The sequence below is a fragment of the Daktulosphaira vitifoliae genome, unplaced genomic scaffold (genome assembly GCF_025091365.1).
Source record: "Daktulosphaira vitifoliae isolate Bord-2020 unplaced genomic scaffold, ASM2509136v1 Scaffold_2, whole genome shotgun sequence".
NCBI classification, from domain to species: Eukaryota; Metazoa; Arthropoda; class Insecta; order Hemiptera; family Phylloxeridae; genus Daktulosphaira; species Daktulosphaira vitifoliae.
The window spans coordinates 41669318-41680155 of NW_026099573.1; the positions used below are offsets into that span (position 1 = coordinate 41669318).

General features: G+C 26.1%; 1 protein-coding gene across 3 annotated transcripts in view; it reads right to left on the reverse strand.

The window, feature by feature from the left end:
- Positions 1-7072, reverse strand: part of LOC126899366 (uncharacterized) — a 31551-nt gene extending 24479 nt beyond the window's left edge. For 2 of the 3 annotated variants that reach the window (XR_007702563.1, XM_050674243.1), the window contains exon 1: positions 6582-7071. The gene's annotated coding sequence lies outside the window, so the exon portion shown is untranslated. Of the gene's footprint in view, positions 1-6581 lie in introns of all 3 variants that reach the window. The other variant, XR_007702564.1, reaches the window with a different exon arrangement.
- Between the last annotated feature and the right edge of the window lie 3766 nt (positions 7073-10838).

Consider the following 10838-nt stretch of genomic DNA (forward strand, 5'->3'; position numbering starts at 1 on the left):
CTTCTTGTTAATTACAAATATTTACTAATATATTATATTAGTAAATGTACCAAAGTGTCGACAAATAGCTTTAACAGGAATTGCTCTTAACCAATACAAACCCTGACAGAATATATTGTTAATACGCATAAGTATTAATTGACGGTACTTTCGCTACTTAACACAACTAAGCAGATTTGAGTGTGGGATATCATCTGTATAGTATGTGTATTTCATTTTAAACAGTATTATGATTTGGTTTCCACAATTATAATTAAAATTCCACAGTTTATTACAATATATATATATATAACTACTGTAATAGTTGTTATTTTTAGTTACATTTCTAAAACTATATTTTTTAGTTAAATAATACTGTGACAATTATTTTTATGGCGATAATCTATGTTTTACGTTTTATTTTTTATTTTATTAAAATGTATATAATATATATATAATGTATATATTATATTATATAATCGCTGTTTCAAAAGTAAAAAATTAATGAAACATTAACTCTTTTATTTTAATTAAAGAAATTTTAATTCTATAATGTTATAGATAATTAATAAGTAATTAGCAAATTTGAACAAAATATTTAAAATGTTTCATTTGATTCCGACCATACTTAAAAATGTTTCTATATAAAAAATATATAATTTGAGGGGGAGTTAATCTATTCAATATTTTTTTTCAAACTGTCGTTTGAAATTTATGAGAAATCGGTGTTTTTTTAAAGGTGAAGTTAAAGTTAAAAATCAATTTTAATATACTTTATATAGTTTTTTAAAGTTAAAATAATAATGCGATAAATGTAATTCATCTGAATTTATTGGCAACAATTCTATGTACTTTGTGCTTTAAAAATGTATACTTTTATTGAGCTATTCAAATACAGATTGTACACCGTCCTAACGCCAATTTTGCACATTTGTGGAACTCGACGCAGTCTAAATTAAATTTGGTATACATTTAATTTGCATCGTCCTTTATATTTTAAATAAACCATACCTGAATCAAAATTATTTCTTGGGTACATTTTTTTTTTTCCAAATCAGGTAACCAATAGTAATTTGCAAAATCTTTGTGACTTTTTCTGTATAACTAATTGAATAACCAAGTATCACATTTTCATACACAATAAAAAATAGCCAGATCTATATGAATTTTATTATATATGCTACAGAAAATAGGCTTGCTTTTAAAATACTTTTGTTATGTAAATCCAATTGAAAACCTAAATACAGGAAAAGTTTAAACAAGGCCACTTACACAGTTAATTTTTTATTCTTTTCAATTTTTGAAAATGTTTCGGGACGTTTGAATAATTGAAACGTATACTAAATTAAAACTCATTAGACGTTGTTTATGCGTACTGGCTAGGGTTAAATTGATTGCACAATAGTTAAAATCATGGAGACAATTCTCTTTACTCCATGGTCTAGAGAGACGCAACCCTTTCCCAAAAATTCATGTAAAAACCTAATTTTTAAAATGGTATTTTAGAAAATTTATGAGTAAGAAAAAAAAGATCATCTAAAAATAAAAAAATGTGTTATAAGTTTCTATTTGATATAAAAAGTTGTTACCAACCCTGCCCCCAATAAAAGTTTATGTAGGTACTAATATCAATCATTTTACCAATTACATAATGACATAATTTTTGGTGGATATTATAAATCGCTCTAACTGTTTGAATAATGCTTTTATCAAAATCAAATTTGTAGTAATAACATTTAAGACAAGTATCTTTATATCAACATACTATTTTTTAATATTTGATCATTAACAAAAATATTATAGAAGCATAAATATCATATCAAATTTTTTATTTTGTTTTGTTTTTTGATGTTATGTTTGATTTTATGTTCCAAAAAACCTACGTCCTTTAAACTTATATCAAATTAAAACTAATACAAGGTTTTTTAAGATATAAAACTATCCGAGTAACTGTCTATGAATTGTCAATCAATTATTACAAAAATCACATAATTTCGATGAAATTGGCTGATTTTGAAGTGTTCTGCGAAGCAATGAAAAATCTTCATTGTTCAAAACTAAAACAAATTATAGATTATTTAATGTGTTATATGATTAAAAAAGATACGTTCTTACGACTTGTCTTTTATGAGTAAGTAGTCTTAAAATTTGTTATAAAATAAGCATTGAAGCGTTGAGGGCTGAGGGAAACACGGTACCGTGTCACAATCAATACTAATTTAAAGAATTATTCAACTATTACATTACTAGATTCTACTATACTTTACTTTTTTTTTTATTTGTATTACCAAAGTCACAAAATTCTTAAAATTTAAATAACCGTTTTAAATAGATTAGGTATAGTTATAGAATGCTAATAGGCGTGTATGGTTCTGAACGATAATACTTCATTTTAATCATTTTATACAATTGAATATAAAAAAAAATGAAAATGCAAAGTTCTCTCATGAATATTTTTGTTTTATTGATTTTTACCCAAATCAATCACGATTGAAAGTTGAAGTTTAATGGTATCTTCGTTTTTGCAATTTATTTTTATTCTAAAAATAGAGTTCCACACAATTCTATTACATTTTAGATGTTATGATATTGACGTTTTGTTTTATTCCAACAGAGTTTTATTAAAAGATTTACCACCTTACTATATTTTCTTTATCATTATCAATCAATATTATATTCAAAATACACGTAAAAAAATTAGTATTATTGTACGTATAATAAATATAAAAATTGATTTTCAAGTTTCCTTTACTTGAAATTTATATGAAAAAAAGCTACATAATAATATAATTTTTTTAGTTATAATTAAGACAATCAATTGGTTATTTTCTACTTAAATTCATATAACTATTTAACCGTCATTTAAGGAGTTTTTATTTTTCTTATAGAATATTTTTTGCTCTAATAAATTATAACTTGTTCTATGTTTAAGATTATGAGCCTGTTAAAATAGTTAATCATTAATAAATAATATAAACCTCTCTTTGTAGATTATAATAAATCAATGGGTCGGAATTTGTACGAATGTCTCATTAAATGTTATTTGATAAATATTTTATGTACTTTTTTAATAAGATTTTTTTTGTGATCAGACGGTTATTATTGACATTTGTAAAAATGACGTAGATTTTACAGTAAACACAAATTTTGAAAGTATCTCATTCCCTATTTACTCATATTTTTTTAAATAGAGTATGTTAATAGAATATAATGGTCATTGCAGATAATGAAGAAATTACTCGAGGTAAAAAACCTTGAGTTTTACAGTGAAAATTTTAACCAGACACCTTTCTATGAAATATTTCAATATTGTACAGCATAATCGTCAATGTTAAGTTTATATTCTTGCAAATAACCACAAAATGTGCAAATCTGATAGAGTAATTTGAAATTATTCTTGATTTTCTCAGCACGTTATTATTCAACAAATTAATGGATTCATGGTAGACAGGCTTTTTAACATCAAAGCAGTATCAGTAGCACCCTTGCAGTCTAGCTAGAATTAATAGGGTTTAAACCCTCATTTAAAATATTTATAAGTAATTTATAAAAAAGAGTTAATTTAAACCTGATGCGAGGAAGTAATATATATATATATACATGAGAATGAAAACAAAGGAAAAATACTAATTGTTTTTTGGAAGATCAGGATTGTACTTTAGTTTTTTTCGATTACGTTACTGAGATTTTTAATAATTCATACTGTTGCCCTTTGGTCCTATAAGTAAAACAAACAAACTTTGCTCTCATTGAAATTAAAGCATTATTTTACATTGAATAGAAAGTTTGTTCGTAAGGAAACCTTACAAAAGCTATTAATGAAACGACAAAATGAAAAAGATTCAACGTTATTTGGGTAAATGTCTCATTAAGGTTACTGAAAAACCTTTTAGAAAAGTCCGTAAACGTCGATATTATTAGTCTCGATAAATAAATAACTTAATACTTTGAAAAGATTCTCGTTGAAAAACTTGTTCGGAAGTTCACCTGGCTCAACAATGCCATAGAAATGAAATAGTTTATGACATAAATTTATTATTAATGCAGGAGATGCGGTGGGTTTACAATCTTGAATAGCAAATTCCCGTAATTGATATAATGAAAAACTACAACATTCACTTTATTTAAATTTATTTTGGAGTTTTTAAATGAAGTAAGAAAATTGTGTTTAAGCTATCATTAATGTTTATTTTGCAAAACGTGGTTTTACAGTGTTTTCTTCGCACTAAAATTCTACTTTTAACCAAATATACCAGCAAAAATATATTCTTGTATATTAGTCAGACTTAATTGTATAGTATTATAGTATTAAATAGAATAGCATTAAAATAATACTATTATCGAATTAGTTGCGCTATTCATAATATGTGTATTTTTCCAATGACATTTGAAAAATATTGGAACCATATCATAGAGATATAATTTTAAACATATTTTGTTTTTAATAAATATTGAGCTGTTTATTATTCTACAAAATCTGACAATAAATTGAATTTGTTAGATCCGAATTAAATCATATTCCTAAAATAATAATTTCTGTATAAAGTATTCATAAAATATAAGAATAAACAACACTTTCTGGCACTAAATAAAAATAATTATTGCAAACACTTAGAACAAAATACAAACGTCTAACTGGGCTGTCTACAGTTATTTTCCATGTATAGACGTTGTATGTATCATAAACATAATTTTAAAAAAAATGTAAAAATCATACGATTTTATTTAAATGACAGATACGCAATTTTGAGCTGGAAAGTTAAATAACAATATTTACAAAATTGAACACACTATGGAAAACGTCATATATTGAAAAGAGACAAAGCTTTGATGTTTTCTACAAAAGTAATAATCATAATAATTTCCGCGTGAATAACTAAATATATTTTTGAAATAAAATTCTATGATTTACCTCTATCCACCATGTTTTTGTTTATCGGTTTTGAACAACACTTTAATTATCAGTTGATCTAACTCAACACTATTGGATATGAAAAAAATAATTAACAACAATAAACGTCAAACCCATTTCAAATTCGACAAGTTCTAAAATGTTCTATGAAAAACAAAGAAAATGGCAATGTTACTATGAATAACTCAATCTTACATTCAACAGCTTTCCCTGAATTATTATTAAACAGAAATTTTTTTTTACTAATTGTAATCAATTGTAACTTTTTTTTATGTGCTACCAACAGATGTAATATATTATAATTTAAATTGCTTAACTTTCAATATCCAATCACATGAAATTTGATTTTATCGACATACTCCTTTTCCGGTATATGATTCAATACAGTTTTATCTGTAGTTTGTTAAATAAACTGTAATATTTCAACAACCTTCCTTGTGCACTCATATTGTATGTAATGAATGTAATAATAAAATACTGTTATATCAAAATATTACTATCACTATTTATTTATTATTTTGATTATTACTATTACTATTAAAAAATATTAATTTGACAATAATTATTTTTTAAGCTTCTTTAATAATAAATTTTACTTCTTTTAAAGTGTCATTCGTAGTACATTAAATTTCATTTAATTCGAAATGTAAATAAATTATACTTATTTACTTTAAATAATCGCATTCTAAAAAATGAAGGTCGAAAGTTAAGAGAACTTGTTAATCGATTTTAGTACTTATTTACTGTGGTATATTTTTGGTATTACATTTCAATAAAGCGGTATTTTACTTATTTTATTACTTTATATTTATTGGTATATTAGCCTTATTGAACAATAAATAAATAAACATTGCAAGTCTATGAATATTATGATACAAGTAATATTTAGCAACTGATACAGTACTTCTAGAAACATCAAATAGACGTCTTTTTTCATCACTTCGAAGAGAAAAAGTATAAACGCGTCGTAAAATTGATTGCATAGTTTTCGATCAAAAATATTGTACAAAGATAAGATTGCTATATATGATACATTAGTTCACTTTGTATATTTCTATTTATTGAATAAACCAAAGATTAAAGAAACGTTTAAAATATTATCGAAATTTTAACCTCTTTCTACGACACGTTATTAAAAGGATTTTTTTCTACAGAACGCAATTATCTGAGCGTGTCCTTTAATAAAAATAACATTGAACAAAAATAGTTTTTTATTAAAAAAACTAAAATATCGAAACTATTGAGCTAAAGAGAATATTTTTATTCAATTGACATTTTACTTTATTCGTCTTTTGTTCCAAATAGGACAAGTGTTTCAATAAAAATGATTGTTTTTTAGTTTGCATTATTGAGGAAACAATATGAAATGTGAAATATATAATACTTTTGTAGTCGAAAGTAATAAATTTAAAATATGTACGTATTTTTAAGTTTTTCAAAAATAGTTTTTAAATAAATATGCATGCAAAATAATAACGTAGAATCTTGTAAATTAATACACAACAGGTTATCTTTCTTTATATTTTTAAGAAAAAAAGACAAATTGTTGTTAAAAATGTCGTACATAAGATTTAGAGAACCTGTAATTGACATGGCTAAAAATAAAGTCACTTGTTCAATTTTTTCAAGTTATTAACAGTAAATTGGTGAATTCACCTAAGATTAGTCAAGTTAATAAATAATATTTTACCTCCTCCGTTTTTTGCACGCCCGATTTTTGATAGGTGAGCGACGTCACTTCTTGTGGGATATGTTGTTGTTCTATAAAATCAACAGAAAAGTGCTTCTCCAAGTAGGCGGTGTAATGCTGTTGTTGTTGGTTTGTGCTAATTTTCTTAAAGCGTGCAAAAGTTAATGATTGTAAGTAAAGGATGAGTGTACGAGTTGAATCAGTGTAAATATTTATATTGTAATTCAATCTAGTGCAATACGTCAAAGATTGTGGAACAGTCTTATTGTATTATTTATTACGGTCGTGCAGTGTAATGAATTTGTGCGTGGTGGTGCGTTTGTGAGTGCTGGTGCAATAGCGGCGGCAACGCGTGCCGCTGCCGGGAGGGAAAAGGGGAATCGTCGAGGTAACGGCGAACGCAGTTGACGTGCCGAGATATCAGTGTCGTTTGGCGTACTGAACGTTCGGCGGTTATAACGCGGCGGATCGCCGTAAGTTGAGCGCCGCTGCCGACGGCGATGGCCGTCCGCCGCAATCAGCGGTACACGCAGAGAGATCAGCGCGGCCGGACGGCTGCCGACAAAGTGTAGTTGGTGGAAAAAGGCACTCAAAGGGAGGGTCAGAGAACAAATAGGGGAAGGAAAGGACAACAGGTGCCTTCTAGTGTTTATGTATACGGTTCCACAGGGTTATAACAGCGGCTGTTAAAGCAGGCGGCCCACACATACACTAAAACGAGATCGGAAACGAACGCGCAAGAACTATGTACTTCCGACCACCCCCCTCAACCGTACCACAGAAAGAACAACCACCCTCTACATTCACTTTACGACAGAGCAAACTATTGAGGTTTCGTGAGTTCCGTCATTACAGCTGCCACTAAATAATATTATTATGTACAGAGTATTTGTGTAATGATAATGGATTTTAATTCATGTTTGATAATGTACATTTCAAGTTCCGAAATTATGATTGAACGGATAAGGAGATTTGATTTCCGCACCGTGTGTTACAGACGTTTTCTTACAGCGAGTCTTGGAAACACATTCTTTACTTCACATGTGACGTTGATGTGTGAACTTAGAAATTGTTACAAATTTCGTTAGATCAAGCGGATGGAAATAAAAATCCACTCCAAGGCGATAACACGTCAATAATAGAATGCACACATTTTTTTAGTATACCATTTTCCAAATCATTTGATATCATTAGTTGATGAATTAAATAGCCAATAATTTTTATGATAAATTATTCTCAAATGAAATCAATATTTTTGCTTATTTTTTTTTCCACTCAACATGACTAGTAACTATAATATAATAGATCTGTCTGAAATACATAAGAGTTACTACAAGAGTATTTATTAAGGGTAAAAATGTGGATTATTACCCAACTCCAAAAATATTTTCCGGATACAATCATAGACTGGCCTAGATGGGATACATTCAAATTAACATTGTTTTTAAATTATTATATATAATATTTCAAATAATCGGAGCATAAAACTTTATTTTGTGACTAAAATTATCACCTCGTAACTGATTAGATATATATTGTTGTATAAAAACTGTTTTTATATAATTGTTTAAAATTTAAAAACCATCAACTTTATAAAAGCTTGACTTAAGTGAATAATGCTAATTAATTTGGATGTAAAACACAGTGGCGCTGATACTAAAGTTTCATAAGGACCTCTAAAAAAGTTGTTTGGTTGGTGTTTATCATATAAATCAACCATTTTAAGTANTTAAGTGAATAATGCTAATTAATTTGGATGTAAAACACAGTGGCGCTGATACTAAAGTTTCATAAGGACCTCTAAAAAAGTTGGTTGGTTGGTGTTTATCATATAAATCAACCATTTTAAGTAAAAAAAAATATTAATGATTGTACACTAAAATTTCTAAAGACTTAATAATCTATTTAAGCTTAAAAATATAATTGCTAAAACGTTATACCTATTCAATAGAAATTGTCTTAAAAGTAACCAAAGATTGTTTAGACATAAACTACGAAGTTTACATAGTAATTAATAGTTCATTCAATTTTTGTTTCTAAATTATTTTTTTAATAATGTTGTGTCCAAAAATGCTAATTATTTGTATAAACTGTAATAAAAAAAGGTAAACTAAACTTTATAGAAATATATTAAATCCAACCCAACTATTAATATTTTGTTACGCATTTTTATTTATTAGAGATCTAAACATTTTTTGTATACCTTTAAAAAATATTTCTTAAATGACAAAAAAATTCTTCCAACAATAGATAATATAGTTTGGTAAGGAATTTATAACACTATCAATTTTTTTCAACTATTAGAAGTGAAATGCAAAAATAAGTTTCATACAATTCTTGATGAGTAGATAACAATTTTAGAATTTAAAAAATGTTTGCCCTAACTACAATTTTTGAATGTGTCACCACTAGTAAAACATAAAATTAAAATAAATTAAATAACTTAAAAACGAATAAAGAGCGTGGGACGAATTCTTTTTGACAAAGCTTTGTCATACTACAAAAAAAATATCTGTACTGGATTTAATAAATTATTTTGAATAATACAAATATAATCAGCCAGATATTCTGTTAAAGCAAACATAACGATCGCGAACAATTCATAAAAAAAAAATTCAGTTAGTTCAACATGCATATGTAGAAATAAAAATATTCAGAATGTTTATTATTTATATTGAAAAACAAAAAATCAATCGTGAAGAAAAAATTAATTAGTTTATAAGTTCATAATTCAATTATCCCATCTCTCGCCAACACGGTTGACACAATAAATTTATTTTAAAAGTTTCTTATATATAATTTTCTATTTTCATTTCTTTTATTTTTGAAAAACTTATGAATCTATCACAATAAACACAAAACCTCATTAACATTGGTGTATTTATGGTCATTGAAAAGTTAAGCAAAGGCAGTGTGCCAAGCCAAGTTCTAGCAATGATAGTGTATCTTTATACAAGACAATTCGCCAGGTTTTTCTATCCCTCGTATATCTATTTCCTCTTAAGATAAACATTTGAAAATTAAAACATAGATTACTCTTATAACTCAGAAAGCAATAAATAAATCAGCCATTAATCTACACATCACCGTACAAATTTTTATTTTATTAATTGAAAACTTAATAATTTGTTGATACTAACATAATATATTTTTTTAATTTATAAATGCTTATAATTCCTAGCCTTAGTATGCAACTTAACATATTACATTGTGTAATTTATAATTTAATTTAATTAATAAGACATAGTAATTTACCCAATTCTCGGAATTTTCAAATACACATAAAGCACCAAAAATACAACTATAAATTACATTATTGACAGTAGTGATGACACTTTGGCAGTGTGTTATTAACAATGTCATAACTAGTACGACAAATAACATTTAAGTTAATAAAGAAAAGTGTATAAACAATATTTTAGATTATAATTTTTAATGCCTTATTATTAGAAGAATTTCTATAGAATTAAATTTAATCAGTATTCAAACAACACAGATGTGGCTTTAGTTTAGAAAACGCAAGGGAACTTATTTCCCTACCTCTTAATATTACAATTTTTGACAAGAAAAGCCTATATTTTATTTTCTACTATTTTAAATAATTGTATGAGACATGATAATTGTGTTTATTTAGAGTATTTTCATAATTAATATGATATGATCCTATATAAACATGTAAATGACTAATTATCAGTGGTGAGAACATTTTTTTTGTTTTATCATCTTATGTTCTTATTTAAGTGACTTTCGAAATGATGAAATAATGATTTCATAATTTTGTTATGATTCGTAATTTTATATTTTCGTGTATTAAATTAGTGCACATCGAAAAATTGTTTTCATCCATCAAGACACAAAATTTCTATAATATTATACTCGTATATTTCTTTAATATTTTTATAACAAACTAAAGAGATGAAATGAGATCTAACCATCATTATATAATAACTATAAAGTTATTAACTTTATGTAAGTACTTACACAATATGGGTTAATATATATAACTAAAAAAAAATATTTCCGAAATTATTTTTATTTTGTAAGTGAATGGTTAGGTTATAACAACGGATTGCCTAATTGCCAAAGTAAACATTTTAGAGATGACATTTTAAAATTAATATAAATCAATCATACTCGTATCTGGCGCATCACGAAAACTTACTTTATAGTAGATATTAAACAATAATTTCAAGATAACTGAATTATAGCATAGAATATCAAGATGTTTTAGCTATTAACTTTTAAGAAAAAAGTTTT